The following is a 17078-nucleotide window of genomic DNA, read 5'->3' as shown; positions in this document are numbered from 1 at the left end:
ACATATGCAGACGAATAAAGAAAGGACCAAGGAAGTAAAATAATATCACAAATGGGTGCAAGTAACCGCTTTATTTTGGTAACTGAGCTTTTAAAGTAGAACTTACACAAAGAAAATCACAGATATGATTCGGAAAACCACATTGTCTTATGATGCCTTTCACATCTTAACAATTTAGGCCAGGGGTCGGCAAACTTTTTGGACTACTAGGCCATTTCAGGAGGTCAAGAAGGCACACTAGGCCAGAATAAACAAGGTGTCCAAGGAAAGGGTTTTTCCAACCGTGACTGCAAGCGAGCAGCCTCAGTCTTCCGCTCATCTGTGATGTAGACTCTGTACGTGTGCTTGGCATCAAAATGCCCCTTGAGATTTGACCGCTTGAAAGTGCTGTTGGTGTCATTGCACAATAAACACAGGGCTTTGTTGCCGTGTTGGAAGAAGAATAATTTGTCAGTCCATTCGCGGTTGAAGACATGACATTCGCAGTCAACTTTCCAGAGACTGGTAGCTGCGCGTTGCTTCTGCTCTTTAGGCACTAGCCACATTGGGGTTACTGTGCGGGAACTCGATATCGTGGGAACTCACATAACACAACAATTCCATTAGGCCGGATACAACAATAAATAACTAGGGGTAGCACTCTTGCCTTTGCAGCACTAGGTCCCAGGTTCGTATCTCAGTCAGGACACTATCTGCATGGAGTTTGCAGGTTCTCCCCGTCTCTGCATGGGTTTCCTCTGGGTACTCCGGTTTCCTCCCACATCCCAAAAACATGCAGTAAGGTTAATTGGATTCCCCTCAAAATTGACCTTAGACTATAATGACATAAGACTATGGTAGGGACATTAGATTGTGAATGGCCAAGTCAGTCGACTGATCTGAACCCAATTGAGCATGCATTTCACTTGTTGAAGACTAAGCTTCAGACAGAAAGGCCCACAAACAAACAGCAAATAAAAGCCGCTGCAGTAAACGCCTGGCAGAGCATTAAAAGGAGGAAACCCAGCATCTGGTGATGTCCATGAGTTCAAGACTACAGGCTGTCATTGCCGGCAAAGGGTTTTCAACCAAGTATTAGAAATGAACATTTTATTTTCAGCTTTTTAATTTGTCCAATTACTCTATTGAGCCCCTAAAATGAAGTGATTGTGTAAAAAAAGGCTTTAGTTCCTCACATTTTTATGCAATCATTTTGTTCAACCCACTCAATTAAAGCTGAAAGTCTGCAGTTCAACTGCATCTGAGTTGTTTCATTTAAAATTAATGTGGTAATGTACTAAACCAAAATTAGAAAAAAAGTTGTCTCTGTCCAAATATTTATGGACCTAACTATAGTTATGCACACTTCCACCAGGGTTCTTTCAGAGGTTGCTGGAGGTTCCTCAAACTGTGGCTCTCTGATCTACCATTTGATGATTCCTGCATAGTTCTGGGGTCAACACCACTTGGTAGAGCCAGCTGTGTGACTCTATTAATGCCTTTAGTTGTCTATAATATTGTAGTAGTATTTTAGACACTAATTTATGAGGTATTTTCCCTAATGATCCACAATAAATTTGTTTTAGCGGGGTTCCTTGAAACCTAAATTTTAAAGGTTACTCGACATGTTTTTTTAATGCGTTTCCCAGGGGTAAAAGGGTTAAAAAGGCTTGAACTATACTCTTTACAAACAGCCACCAATTTTGGGTTCTACAGGTCTGTAGACAACAAATGGTAAAAGGGCAAAACATGAAAATAAAACTAAACATCTATACCAGTCATTTTCAATCAGAGTTCAGTGAAACGTCAGGGTTGCTCCAATGGTTTCCAGGGGTTCCTCAAACTATGGCTGATTAACCTCCCATTTGATGATGCCTGCAAAAGCTTAGGGGTCAACACCACTTGGTAGAGTCAGCTGAATGGCCCTCATTTCTTAAAGCTCTCCAAGGCTGGAGAAAATAAACTTTCTTTGGTGAAGCTGGGTGATCCAGTAAACCTGAAATGGATTTTCTAAAGTCATTTGCTAGTAAAGTCATTTGTTATTAAATGTTTTTATTCCTGGACCAGATACATTCCATTTTTTTGGATCACCCAGTTTCACTGATGAAAGTGTATCCTATCCAGTCTTGGAGTGCTTTAATAAATCAGACCCAATGACTCTAATGATGTTTCTATATTGGTGTTTTTCTACTGCTACTGTAGGGGGAATTCTGTCCACTGCTCATTAAGAGGCTTTTTTTCATTACCCCCCACCCCCAAAAAAAATGTTTTAGTAGGGGTTTTCTATGACTTTAAAATGTTTTCATGATTACCTCTAGAGTAAAGAGTTTGAGAAATGATAATCTAAATGTGTACATAACATTGTGACCTTAACCAAGCATTCACTGCAGTTGACTCTTCATGTTACATTAGTTTTAAATAAAAAGGTTGGCTTGTTTTTGATTTTGTTTTACAAATATAAGTTAATAGGCCCATAGGCTAGATTTACATGGCTGGTTAAGAAAGACGTTTTCTAGAGTTTTAATGCTTAAAAAACATGAAAGACTCCCTTATCATAACAGTGTTTAATATTGTTTTATATGTATATATGTTTTAATATTCCTGCAATATCTACGGCTCTATCTATGTATCATTACAACAAGGGTCTCCAGTTTGGTATTTCAATATCTTAAGATAAATTGCTCAGCATTAGTAATAGGATTGCAACCCCCCCCCCCCCCTATTTTTGGAATACCCCTTTATAGCACCGTGCACTGTATTAATCTGAAGAAATCATCTATATCTGAATTATCAGATTTGAAAGATACGTAAAAAAACATGTTTTTATTTTGATTGTCCTTTTTTATTTTCTTTTGCAGCCACTTCGCTTAACATGTAATTGACTGATGAATGTTAGGCATATTTCAGAGGTGGTTTCCTTATGGTGAAAACTTCTTCTTCATCAGACACCCATGTAACAAGGTGACAAGGAAGAAACACAAATGGGAAACAGAGACAGATGCTGTCACCCTATACCTGGAAGTACTTGAACAATAACCTTTATGGCAGGACCATCAGGGATTTCAGTGATTTAAAAGGATACTTTAAGTGTTTTATTGACTGGTTTTACATTGACTTGAATAAACAGCAATAACAAAATACTATTATGTAAAAGTGTAAGGTGTTAACTGTTAATAAATGACTGCCTATTAAAAGAAATCCTTACTGTTTTTATTTAAATACCCCAGCTGGAATTTATGGGACTAGCTGAGAACATTAGTTAACCTGCAGTTCATTGCTCTGATACAGTGAATAGGCAACCCAGCACAATGCAGACTTGCCAGATTACACCAGGAATGTACTGCAGCAAAATACAATAAGAATGGTATAAAACAAGTAAATGTCAGATTTTGCATGGTTGGCCATAATCAATGCACTTGTATTGGGGAAAAACTTTGCTGGAAACTCAGATGAAGTAACAGGATTGCTGAAAACACTATTGCCCTATGGGAGCGACGGTTCAGACATTGTTCAGACAGGGGTTCTGCATATCACTGTCATTGGTGGTTAGCTGTAATGAACAGTATTGTACCATGTCAGACAAACAAAATTTACATGTGACTTCACTTACCTGGAAATGTGCCTGGACAATTCTCCACCAGCCATGTAATGTCTGATGCACTGTGTTATAAATTGACTGCTTTGTGAATGTCTGAACATCACACCTATATGGGTTTGTTGGACATACCAAATACCCGTCCCATAAAAATGAGGAAAATTACTTTAATTAATTTGTTGAAACGTCTTTCTTTTAAAGGAAAGAGGGAAAGAGGAGCAGAAGACTTGTCCCTGCTTGCTGTTATAGTTCCTTCTGCAAACCCCTGCATCACTCCTATGTTCTTAGTTGACATGGGGGTTGAAGAAGACACAGTGACCACCAGGGATGTGACTTTTCTAATACTGAGCCTCCACAGCCACCAGATTCCAATCCAACGAAGCACTTTCAGGATGTGGCGGAACTGAAGATATTCATTATTGATATGCAGCGTGATGCCATCATATTAATATGATTCAAGATCCTAGAGAATGTTTCCAGTACCTTGTTAGATCCATGCCATAGAGAATTACAGCATTTCTGAGGTAAGTAGCAAGGAAAGAAGGTTTAGCGTGTTAGTAATGAAAATTTGTATTATTCATTTAAATACTGGAAACTGTAGAAAATGGGTCAGATTTAATAATGTTCTCCAAGACTGAAGTGAAGATAGACTGTCATGGAAGGACCTGGGTGATTCAGCAAACCTGAAGTAGATCTGGTCCACCGATAAAACATTTGCCAACTAATAACAAATAATTTCAAATAACAAATAATAACAAATAATAAGAAATTCATTCCAAGTTTGTTTACCCAGGTTCTTCCATGATAGTACTCCACACTTGGCGAGTTTTTAAAAATCAAGCCCGATGAGTAATGTTCACTGATAAAAAAAAAAGTTAAGAATTTATAAAGCATCAACATGTTTCACATGTTGTTACTAAGAACTTTACACCATTCACCCTGTGCCCAGAAGCTAACAATCTAACTTCCCTACAATAGTCTGGGGCTAAATCTATTGGATGCACCCAGTTTCACAAACCACCTAAAATACTGTCTTTTTCCAAGCAAAGGGAAATTGTTTCAACTCCCTGCTCTCCTCTATGGAGTGGAATTTTATGATGCAGATGTCATGTAGTTAATGTTTACATCTACTTCAAAGCCTGTCCAGATAACACCAGGGAAAATATGCTGATATAGGATTATATATGTTTTCTTTTACAGCATTTTGATTCAATTTGGACTAAAGGTGCGTACACACTTCCAATTTTTATCGTTCCAATCGAACGACGAACGATCGATTGGGCAAAAAATCGTTTGTAAAAAAGTAACCAACGACGCCGACGAACGAGGAAAGTCGCTGGAAACGAATGACCGGACCGGCGGATCGGATTGGACGACGATCGTTGAACATCGTTCGTGTGTACGGTCGTTCGTTGATCGTCCATGGGCTGAGCATGCGTGATGAACGAACGTCCGTTCACTTTCCTGTCGTGCACATAGTTCCTCTATCGCTTAAACGATCGTATCTATTGTGTGTACAATATCTACGAACGATCGTGTCGTTACCTCTATGTGCAGTATCGGTGCTATACGATCGTTCATATATATCGTGCAGGAACGTTCGTCGTTCGTTTTCCGACGATAATAATTGGAAGTGTGTACGTAGCTTTAGAGCAAGCCTCTGCATAACTGTGGTGTAGCAGTAGACTGCAAGAACTGATAGCAATGATCTACATAGTCTGCAAGGCACTACAGAAAAAATAAATAAAAACAACTGAATGCATATAAAATAACACTAAAAGGGTCAGTTTATCCTGAATTTTACTGGAAGATTGAATGACAACATGAGGGGTGGGATTTTTTAGTCCCGTGGTGTTGTCTTAGAAAAGGTGAACTGAACATGAACATGAAGTAGAATTCTAAATTAAACAATGTGGTTTTGAAGAAGATAGGCCTTAGTGGCTGCTTGAGGATTAGGCTTTGGAGACTTGATAAATGTACATTATCATTTCATTTCTTCTTGTAAGAGAATACAAGCTGTGTCCCAGATTCTTAGCATTACCTGAACCTTTGGAAGGGTGATTTGAGGGCAGCAACTGCGTTGGATGATTGTGGGGAAAGGAAATATCATTTGTTAAACTGCCACGTACCCTAAAGATTTCTCCAAAACACGCTGAGCTGTAACTTCACTAGTTAATAGGCTCCCTTGTGTGCAATGCTCTGTTGTGGTTTCTTGGGTAATAGCTCCACCGGTTCAGCTCAAACTGTTTGTTACTTTTTAATTTTAGTGCAGTTAAAATACCTTAAAGTCTGAGTTTTGCAAGCAAGCTTGTATATATGAAAAGATACGACCAGTATGTCCGCTGCATTGCCAACAACTGCAGTGTATGCAAGAAAATATGTGAAGCTTGAACTTCTCCTTGGAGTCTGCGGTTATGATGAGATGAAAGGAATTATGGCAGGTTTGCCTTGTTACCAGGGATGGCTTCAAAAGGCCGCACATACCCTGGGATGTTTAAAGAATTTATCTTAAGCCAGTTGCCTAATGACAACATGGCTTCAGACATTCCCCACCATGCATCCTGCTGTCTTACCTCTGCAAGCAGAATCCAAGTTATTGCACTGTTCTACAAAGTACAAATGTTAAAGCAGCTGAAAAACAGAGCTAACATCAAACAGCAAATCCCATCTACATGCAGAATTAGTAAAGTGCTAAGGCTTACTTAATTTATGGTTTACATATTACCTTGCAGCCAGATTCAGCATGTTGATGAGCTGGTAGGATTGCAAATTCTTGTCATGCAATTTTATAATTTACAGTCTTCTTTTCATGCTGCAATGCAAATAGGTGAGGTTGCAGAGGTCTCAGAGAGAGTTGTGTTGGAACCAAGGAACACATTTGGCAGTGTTTCTGTAGTCTAAAGCCGCATACACATGTGCAATAATAGTCGTTGGAAAGGATCTTTCACGACTAGCACTGCACGATGCATGAACGAGTGATGTACATACAGCACCATTCTGCTCTATCCAGAGGGGAGGGGGAGAACGACGAAGCGGCACCCTGCTGCGCGCTGCCCCCCTTCCCTTGCATTAGGATCGTTATTCGCCCATCGTCTGTGGATCTGCCAGGACGTTCGTTTAAAAGATGGACAACTGGCGATGTGCACACGCCAGATTCTTGCCCGATATCAGCCATGAGCCGATTATCCGGCGTGAACCGTTGGACGTGTGTACGTAGCTTTAGATTCAGGGTCATTTAGAAGGCTGGCATACCAAAAAACATAAGTGTTTAATAAGCCATATAGATAAAAAAAAACAATAGCTATAAAACAGAAACACTCAGTGGGATGTCTGTTTTGTCATAAGGGAATATTCTGCAAAGCAAAACAACCAATGCCAAAGTCTGCAATGCACCTAAACAGGTTTAAAATTACTGCCTCTGGGACAATAGGATGACGATCAAGTTGTGTGGGGTTTCCCTCGGGATAATAACTAGCATTTCCGACTATCAAATATACTTGTTTCCAGCTAGCTGGAAAATCTCTGAGAAAGCAATTCTCATTTTAATGGAGACTAGGGAACAATTATTTGCTTATGCAGTTCTATGCTTTTGCAGCATCCACCCATCAGCCAAGAATGTGATAAGGAAAAATGCAGTGCTGGCAGATGTCATTGCTTGTTACTTGCTGTTAAATTTTACCTTCTATGGCCAGACTATCAGTTTGTTCTATATAAGTTATATAAATAACATGGGGCAGCATGGTAGCTCAGAGGTTAGTGCTCTGGCCTTTGTAGCACTAGGTCCCAGGTTCAAATCTTGACCAGGATAATATCTGCATGGTGTTTGTAGGTTCTCCCCATGTTTAAGTGGGTACTGAGTACTCCTATTTGCTCCCACATCCCAAAAGACATGAATATGGTAGGGACATTAGATTGTGAGCCTCTTTGAGGGACAGATGATAGTGAAATGACTATGGACTATAGACAGCACTGTGTAATATAATGGCACTATATAAATATATATTAATTAATTTTGAGGCAACTGCATCTCAGCAGTCATTGGGAATAAATACTACCTGCAAAACTGTACACTGACACAGAATCTACCAGACATTTTCATTAAATAATCTCAAAACAAATCACATGAAAAATTATTTCCAGGTAAAATTCAACAAAATAGGTCAATGATGTAAAAAGTCCAAAAGTAATATATTAAACTGTGCTCAATACCTAATAAAACAAGGCTGACTGTAGTCTGCTTTTTCCTTTAATATTGCACATACCTTTAGGTTACACTTTAATCTGTGTGACTGACGCTTGCAGTGTGCAGTAATCTCATTCCTTCAGTCACCTGTACCGCAGCATATGGTAGCACTTTGCGAGGACAATGGCAGTCTTTAAACAACTGCTGAGTGGTGCTTGCCTACAAGTGTCACTACAATCACTTGCTTTGTGTAGCAGAATCCTCTAAAAACACAATCCCTGCGTCTGAAAAATAAGTAATAGCAGATCAATAAAACCCAGACTTAAAGTAATAAAGCAAACCCAGTCACTATTTTACTGTATATATTTTAAGAATATTGTAAGTAGTTGTTAATGTGATGCATTAAAATAATAGCAGATGGTCCTTTCATGTTCAGGAAATGAAGTGACAAATGTCTCCAAATTGTGCTCCTGCATCATCACCCTGTCACACGCACTGCTAGAGGATGCTACAGGTAACTGTCCAGGCACGAGCATGGTTCACCATTGTCACTACCAAGCAATCCAGAGCAATGATGTGCAGTTGATGCTGCAGCAAATGCATGGAGAATATTAATGCATGGAGATTATGATTCAATGAGAATTGTATATAAAATTTGGAAATAAATCTAATCTGATGAACTCCTCCATCCATTCAGAATGGTGTATTTTATACACCTTCCCAATAACATTGGTCTAGAAGGACAACAATAACAGAAGCTGAATATTGCAACCTGACTTATGAATGAGATGAACCACAGGGTACAACGTGCAGGGTATTGGAGAGCGGATAGCGATAGCGATGTGGTTGCACAATGAAATGCCTTCTGTTCTAGGCATCCAGTCAACTGCATGGATATCATGTTGTGATTCATAAGGAACTACAAGCAAAAGCAGCAATATATAAAATTGCTTAACTGAATGATAAAATATGTGTAAATCTGTTCAGTCACTTTTGTGCTTTGTATACACTGCATAGCAAATATTACAGTCATAAACACAGTGGGGTCCCTCCATGCCTTACCTAATGATTAAGCAAAACAAATGAAAACACAGCTTTTTCTTCACACATCTATTGCCCCTGTCTTGTTTTTATATTTTATTTATAAATACCCATTACTGTCTTGTGACTTCGTAGGCACTTCCCTGCTAACTCAGCAATGATGGTGGTTTGTCTGTCCTCCTGAATTGAGCAGAGATCACTCAATGCTAGTTCGGTCAAGGATTACTGTGTGCCCAGGCTATAGAATGTCATCCCTCCTAGAGATGTATCAATGAAAATGGGTCATACAGAAAGTGACTTGGATGGCGCTGGACATCATTTAACCCAAAAGATTTTGAGCATAAGTATTCTGGGGGCAGCACCAGGGATGAGGTGGGAATTACAAGAAAATAATTATAATTTTTAGGTTATATAGTAGCCCCTTGGCCAATAGATCATCATGTGGTTCCCCCACCTGTAAGCATTAGACAGCCCTGTGGAATGTAATACATTACCGGCCTTCTGCATTTGCTTTTCCATTTGAGCCCTGCTGTAAGGGAGCTTGCAGAAGGATGACATTAAACAGATTCCGGTACTTGCACCGGCTGTGTTTAAAATACATGTTTGTAATGTAATACATAAAAAATTTAATGTTGTTTTATTTATGTACCTACATTAAGCTGTAACATTAAACATAGCCTCTAATATTCACTGCCATTCCTACACAATATATATGATAGAGCATGTTGAGATGTTTTAGTTTGCAGAAGCTAATTATACAAAGCTTCTCACATTTGGCAGGCAGTGGACCCTGGAGACTTGGCTTTAGCATGTTACATATATCTCATTTTGTAAAACTGGGTCAATAATCTGCACCAGATGCTGAAGAGGAACTTTCTGAAGAGCATCTAATGATAGGATTGCTCTTTCTATTGTTATTGCCAAAGGCAGCCTCGTGCCTCTGAATGCGATACAGTATGTACGCACTGGATGTACTGCTGCAGTCCCAGAATGCAATGCAGCATGTGAAGTGAAAAGCACCTGAATAAAAGGGTACCAGTCAACTATTAGGGTAAAACAGACCGATAGCTATGTGTCTGGTGCTAATGAATTGTTTAAAAATTAAACTGTACCTTGCAACCAGACATTAACGTTTACCAGATGAAAAAGAAATTCTGCTAAATCTAGAGACTTGTGCTGCATAAAATCAAAATGAGGGTAAACTGAGAAGACTTTTAGATATAACACAGTTGTTTCATATGTTCACACTTGCCATGAGGTTGCAATGCGTTTACCGCTTCCTCATGCCAGGAAACTGCTGACTCTCTGGAACTTCTCTCGGTAGCCCCATAGAGCAGGGTCACCAACCTTTTTGGTCCCACAGACCACTAAAATTACCGGCTCCTGACCGCACATGCGTGGGGGGCCAGGTGTCACTCAAAGGGAGAGAAACCTCCCCTATAGTGACGTCATGATGGCATAACCCTGCCCACTTCCCATCGCAGATCTGAGCCTGGGATGGGAGATTGGGCAGGTTGTGTCCAGAGACAGAGCCCCCCCACTTCCCTGAGCCGAGGATTTGTACGGGGAACATGGTCTGCAACTCTGGCCGGTGCGCCCCCCCCCAAGTGTGGTCCATCCGCCAGAGCTGCGGACCAACAAAATTTTCTCGGAAACCACCGGTTGGCAACCGCTGCCTTAGAGAATGAATAGTGTGAGCAGTGAGTGGTATCAGTACAGCTTATTGTGGCCAGCTGTAAAATGTGCAGAGACTGGTTCTTCAAGAACCAGCACTGCGGTGCAAGTGACAAAGCAGGTTGCAAGGTGCAAGACCCGAGCCTGATTGCTTGAGCCCATAGCAGGTCTGAACCTGACCTTAAAGTGTACCTGAACTCTAGATATCTTTTATTTAAATAAAAGGTATTTGTATGTTCTTCACTGATGCATAATAGCTACATACCTTTATTTTGTCTTTGAAGGTGCAGTCTTGACATATTCCAACATTCTGCTTATACACTTGATGCCTGGATTAAATCTGAAATCAGCATCTTGTGGCCTCTGTACAGCAGAACACAGGCAGGGGAAGGGAAGCTAGGGGCATTCGGTTGTGCAATATTCACATGTGCCTGACAGGAATATGCAAACAGGAAGGTAATCATTTATCAGCCTTCTGCCAATCTTCATCTGTCCAGTCACATGCTGGGAAAAAAAAGTGAAAAAGTTAGGTCAATTGACTAGCTCCACTTTCTGGCAGGACTATGACAATTTAAAGAATGGCTGAACACAAATGCAAATCTTGTAACAAGCAAAAAACTCATACATATACATTTATTCTGTGCGTAGTATATATATATATATATATACAGTAATATCTGAGCAGCCAATTCTGACCTCATTGGAAAATGCTGGTGAATTGACTGTTATGTTGGTTTCATGCTCAGTTGATGATCATCATACGGTGTACAGTGATAAAGAATTCTCTTTCTGGTTGCTTGTTCCAGGTCAGTGACTCAGAAATATTTAAAATCACACAGTCAGCTACGGTTTTCAAGAGAAACACAAGAGCAATCTATGTATTTCTCTCATAACACATGTACCGGTACTTTAAATTCTGCTGTTCTAGTATTAGAATTATGATTTTGATGATTTTGATGGTAGCGAGTTTGTATAAAAATAATCACAACCTCTAACTCTATAAAAAATGCTGTAGATGCAACACTTATCCCTGTGTGAAGCTACATCCTGTTTTCTGTGATCTCCGTGATCTGCTCTGACCATCTGCTCACAGTTTTCACTCTGCCCCCTTCTCCTGACTATGATCACCTACCATAATGGAACCTCCGGGGCAATGGTTACCCACCCCCAACACACACACTACCCCTTCAGTCAATCTCTAATCTGTGGCATTCTTGGCCAAATAATACTGGTTGGGTAGAATTGTACAGTATACCACTGTATTAATATTCATCCAGGCATTCACCCCAAATTAACCCTTCAGCAAATTAAAATCCATCAAAGGTATTTTGTAGTACAAGGTATCATTTCTGAAGTCAGTGATATTTGCAGGCATACATAAAAATTGCTGAATATACAAACAAAAATGCAAAATTAGTAACAGTTGGTTACTAGGGAATGCTGTGCCAACTTCAAATGAGAAACTACAACTACCAGTATAGACCTGGAACATTAAATGAAAGCGACTACTGTATGTTAAAAGGAAGCACTTGGCAAAATAAAAAGTGACAAATATCACTATTTTATGAGACCCTTTCATAACATAGCTTAATTACCTGTTGATCCTGTCAGAAGTTCCCCTATTTTTTCACTTCTGATAACGGGGTGACAGTGATATTTGTTCTGTATAAAATCACAGGGTTGTTACCTCGTGGATGAATAATCTTAAATGGATTTGCAACAAGCCAGACCATTTCCGGCTAACATTTATTAGCAGTCACAGCAACAGTTTATTCTTTTGTAAAATATGATTGAACCAGGCGCTGTGACCACCTTAGTAATATACTGTTCATAAAACTTATTTGCACTCAATTTTAATGATGAGGTTCAGATCTGTGCTTTAAGGCTACGTACACGTGCAATAATTGCCGTTGGAAAGGATCTTCCACGATTCTTTCCAACGAGAAACGACTGCAGGATGCATAACCCACCGCTGTACATACAGCACCATTCTGCTCTATGGAGAGGGGAGGAGAAGAACGGTGGAGCCGCACCCCGCTGTGCTCTCTTCCCTTTACTTGCATTACGATTGGTCGTCGTCCGTGGATCCACCACGGTCAAGCAACATTCTCATCTGATATCAGCCCTGAGACGAGAACCATTGCACATGTGTACATAGCCTAACACTACTTGTAGCAGGTCACACTGCAATGCATCACATAAAACCTGCATTGGGGTGAATATGTAAAAAAAAAAAACAGCATTTCTTATAATGGGCTGTCTGGCCGCTCTATACAGCACCGCACAGTACAAAGCACATTTATATGGCATAGACTTGAAGCCTTGGTACCATGGGCAGTACTAAACTTTGGTTACATTGTCCTAACCTCTGCAATTGTCACTTTCATTCAAATTTGCAGCAAAATATAAAAAAAGAACATAATTCATAAACTAAAATCTATATTTACAGTTTCTAAAATACAAAATATTTTGCTGTAATGGGACTTTTTTCAGTGCTGAACACATTTTACTGGTCAGGAGAAGGATATATCATCAGATGAACATACCAACAACTAATTCTATCTTGCAGACCATGGACTGGATGGAATGAATAGATTTAAAGCAGGGTTAGATATTTTTGTCAGATTTGCATACATTGCTAGTTACATTTCTGACAGATCTGACTTGACACATTTATCAAAGCGATAGTTTAATATCTACATCAAGCAATCTTCTGTTTATAAAGACGATTACCTAGGAAAGAGATATAATATGGTGCTCAAATATTAGACACTTCAGTGGTTAGACAATTCATATCATCAACTAATTAGAAGAATTGCCTGCACAAGGCAAGATTGATTCCCAAATATTTTTTGTTGGGTTGCTTTGCTATTTCGTTGCTTGTTTCTCTCATTGCCTGTTAGAATGACTCATCTACCAGCCTGGGTAACAACCAATAGAAAGGAAAAATTATTTCCATACAGCTGCTGGGTGAAAACACATCCTTGACTGGAAAGGGGTCTAAGAGTTTTTTTTGTGGGTGTAGTAAAACACTTTGGTCAACATTATTAGGCCAGCTTAGTGGGGATGATTGTGGGTTATTATCATGTATTATCTCACCCACATGTCTGCTAAAAGGGTCTCCAGTCTCCTGTCCTTTTTTGCCATTCTGTCTTTTTTCCCAGGGACCCAAGCACTTAATTACCTCACTTATTGCAACATGGCAGCTTGCCGCTTGTTGGGAGACAGACAGGAAAAAGAGAGAGAGCGTGCACAGGCTATGGGCTGGCAAACCCTTTACAACTAGGGCGTGAGTAATGTCCTATCTTGCTAATGCCTGCAAGAAAAGGAATATTCCCAGGCACATGCACATACTGACGGGGAGATGGCCCTGCCAGCATTATAAACCTGTTGTGATTCTGGAAAACAACAAGGTCAGCTCTGCAAATCAAAAGCACAAGTTTATTGAGAGGAACGTTTTACTTGTGCATTGCTGATTGTGATTTAGTTTATTATCCCTCTGTCCCTGACCTACATTTGCAGTGCATGGAATTACAGAATATTGCTATCCAGGAACAGCATGCACAATACACGGGATAATGTACCACCTACTGAAAAATATAATGATATTAGGTTTCACACAGAGTTCAGTACCCACATAAATGGACAAGACGGTGAGATGAGTGTACATGGAAAGGTCAAGGTTCTACAAGGTGAATTTTGATATTGGTAATGTTTTACCGAACGCTGTACATTTTCTTTTGTATTACCCTAACGTCGGCTTACAGACTACTGACACATACAGAAAATGAATGAAGCATAGCAATACTGCATGTGTATGACTGTTGCATTGCAAAATGATGCTGCAATGGCAACCCTGGTCTGGTCTCTTCTGCTTTAAGTCATCTGACCTAAAAATGGGTATGATTAGGTCAAGGTTGCTAGGCTTGTTGCAGCAGTGGGACCAGTGCTGATGTCAAGTGCCAAAGACATACAAGTTGCATCTACAAAAAATATGTAAAAAGAATGCAAGTAGGACAAAAGCTGGAATTCTGTCATGTTGGATAAAGGTGCAAGTCATTTACTTCTTGTAAGCTCTAAAACAGAACCAGAACCTCATTAGAAATGTCTGGATCTGATAATAGGTCCCTCATGTCTAAACATTTCAGCATTAAAAAAATCAAACTCTTTTGATCAGGGCTTGGTAGCTTGGAACGTCATGTCCCCCCAGCCCTGCATAGAACAGGCTTATGGCTCCTGAAAGACAGTATGGTAGAGGTTCATGGGAAAGAGTGGTTTTAGTGGTGGGGCGGCCTATCAAAAGTCTTTGTCATTTACTCTTCAGTGTATAAAGATTCTCATACATAAGTGTGTGTGTGTGTTGCCATTTTCTACCTCTTCCTCAAAAGTTGTCACCCCAGTTACTGGGTGTTGGCGACAGGTTTAGACTATATGGCTGTGGGATGCTCAGGACATGGACTGCCATTGGTGTTGGGGTGGAATTCTAGAAATGAAGCTTTGACTGGGTGGATGTCCAGTAATGGCTCATTTGAGTTGGTTCTTATTAGCCAAATTTTTTCTTATTACCCCCATGTGATGGGGGTTTGACATATGTTCTGCTCTACTTTTGTTCTAGTCTGCCTTCCCCCATTGCCCCATCCCCCTTTTTAATGTTTCTCCTTGCAATGTTTTTTTAAAATGTTCTAATAAACAGATCATGCAAAAAAGTACCTGGTTGTCTGTTTGAACTCTTTCTCAATGCCTAAACCGGCGACCTCTGAAGTCACAATTCATGATCGTCATGTTCCGCACCAATGACACAGAAAGTCCTGAAGGTGTAGACCCAATATATGGCCAATCATGGAGGATTTTAAAAAGTAAAGGTTAGTGGTGGAAACCTTCATATTTCTGCAGAGGTTTTCTCTGTACGCAATACATTACAAGGATGTATATGCCTAGTATATGCCTATCCCCCTTTCTTTATATTATTACCCTATATTTATGACTCTCTAATAGAGAGGCGATACAACTGACATGAACATCAGACCTGTGTAGATGACAGGCAAAGTCAGGCAGATAATGACCACTTGTAAGAACTGATGGGAGAGTTTGGAAGCTTTTTTATTATTTCAGGTAATATTGCACACTAATATCAGGGTTTGTCCCCTGCTTGCTTTACAATGGGAAAATAACAGTGTGATCATTTATGATAAGGTGTCCCGTTTAGTATTGCAGACCTATGGAAAAAGTTGAAAAAGAAATGTAATTTGTCAAAGATAGAGTCTTCAATGTGAAAAAAGAAAACTTAAAGTAGAATAAAAAGTGAGGTCACCCTAACCTGACTTTTGTCTCAGGTAAGACATGGTGTGGCTGTCAGAAACCTTCCAGACGAGGACAGAGCCTTTTCAGGCTGTTTAGTGCAAAGCACAAAATAATTTTAGGATATTGTTAATGCTACAGTTTACAAAGACATTTTCAACATTTGTGTGGAAACATTTTAGGGAAGTCCATATTCTGTTCTAGCATGATACCTGTGCCAAAGGCACAAACGTAGCTCGATTAAGACATTTTGCTGAAAATGGTAAGTGGATACAAAATTAGATCTGATCATCAAATAAGCCCTGACCTCAACTATATTAGACAGGTTTGGGATTGAGATGGAACACTGAATCAGAGCCAGGTCTTGTCTTACATCATTACCTTATCTCACTAATTCTCTTTTGCCTTAGCATACATACCCACAGACAGACTTCAAAACTTTAGAAGAAACAAGGATGGTATAAAGGGAGGGGGTACCTCTATGTGATTCCCATTTTTTATAAATTGGATGTTTCTATTGGCATTTTTCTTCAGGTGCCATCCAAGGCCACTGCAACTCCCCCTTGCAGAAAATGGTAAAAGGAGAAAAAGGTGCATGGTGCACAATCATGTGACAAAAGGTTGCAGACCAAACAAAAACCTGTAAAAGCCTGATTAACGTGGCTACTCTAAAATTTTTACAAAAACATATCAAGTTACTAAGAAGACCGCTGAATCCACCACGCCAAAGCAGAGATTGAATTCACCTGTTGTTTGGAGTAGCATTTTATGCTGTAATAATCTTAATAATAATATTATATAAAAAAACAGCAAAAGGTATAAATGCAAACAAATATGAAAATTAGGTGCATGCAAAATATGCATGAACAATATATTCCAGGGACTTTAGATTGTGTTATGACAGACAGAAACAGATCTTAGCTGCCAGATCTCCTCTATCCCTTTTTGTGTTATATAGAGATGGAAAGGCTCTTTCCTTTTGTTACACAGCTACAAGGGTCACTGTTTATTGCCCACCTTGGTGGATGTGGGATATTAAGATGCTCCCTCCCCCCGCCACCATATGGACTTTCCCTGTATGATTCACAGGCTGTTAAAACACACTGGTTGCTTCAAGACAAAGGAATCGTAGTTCATCTACACAATGGGAATCCTCCTGATGTTATTCTGTATTGCCCCCCTTCTTTTCCTTTCCCTCACCTCTCCACGTGTTTTTATCTGTGACTGCTGAACTTTAGCAGGAATGTAGAAAACACACAGACAAAAAGGATGCTGGTAGTACAATAACAGCATCACTTCACAGGCTAT

The 17078-nt window shown here is 39.7% G+C and overlaps 1 long non-coding RNA gene across 2 annotated transcripts in view; it reads right to left on the bottom strand.

The window, feature by feature from the left end:
* LOC140332982 (uncharacterized) overlaps positions 1–17078 on the bottom strand; it is a 160160-nt gene that overhangs the window by 54286 nt on the left and 88796 nt on the right. For both annotated transcript variants that reach the window (XR_011921263.1, XR_011921262.1), the window contains 2 exons: positions 10738–10976; positions 7837–8041 (listed from right to left, as the gene is read on the bottom strand). This is a non-coding gene — a long non-coding RNA (uncharacterized lncRNA). The remainder of the gene's footprint in view (positions 1–7836; positions 8042–10737; positions 10977–17078) is intronic.

This window comes from Pyxicephalus adspersus, chromosome 6 (assembly GCF_032062135.1).
Source record: "Pyxicephalus adspersus chromosome 6, UCB_Pads_2.0, whole genome shotgun sequence".
NCBI classification, from domain to species: domain Eukaryota; kingdom Metazoa; phylum Chordata; class Amphibia; order Anura; family Pyxicephalidae; genus Pyxicephalus; species Pyxicephalus adspersus.
The sequence above is the reverse complement of the archived record's forward strand: the minus strand, read 5'-3'. Positions and strand labels throughout refer to the sequence as shown.